Source organism: Penaeus monodon, chromosome 15 (assembly GCF_015228065.2).
Source record: "Penaeus monodon isolate SGIC_2016 chromosome 15, NSTDA_Pmon_1, whole genome shotgun sequence".
NCBI classification, from domain to species: Eukaryota; Metazoa; Arthropoda; class Malacostraca; order Decapoda; family Penaeidae; genus Penaeus; species Penaeus monodon.
This window is the reverse complement of record NC_051400.1, coordinates 15,599,428-15,599,635: the sequence shown is the minus strand read 5'-3', so window position 1 is coordinate 15,599,635 and position 208 is coordinate 15,599,428. Positions and strand designations below refer to the sequence as shown.

Below are 208 nucleotides of genomic sequence, written 5' to 3'. Positions count from 1 at the left end.
CAAAAATACAATGATAAGGTAAACTGCAAAAAAAATATCATTACTTACAGCTAACTTGATGCTTGCAGGACTGGTTGTTACATCTCCAGTTCTGCGCACACTATTGTAGTGATCACCATTATGATATGATATGTGGAGTTCGCGAATATTTTTTTTACCTTCAATTCCAGAAATCTGAAATAAAATAAATCAATTAAGAATCAGACTG

The 208-nt window shown here is 32.2% G+C and overlaps 1 pseudogene; it reads right to left on the bottom strand.

The window, feature by feature from the left end:
* LOC119581781 overlaps positions 1-208 on the bottom strand; it is an 8,439-nt pseudogene that overhangs the window by 2,317 nt on the left and 5,914 nt on the right.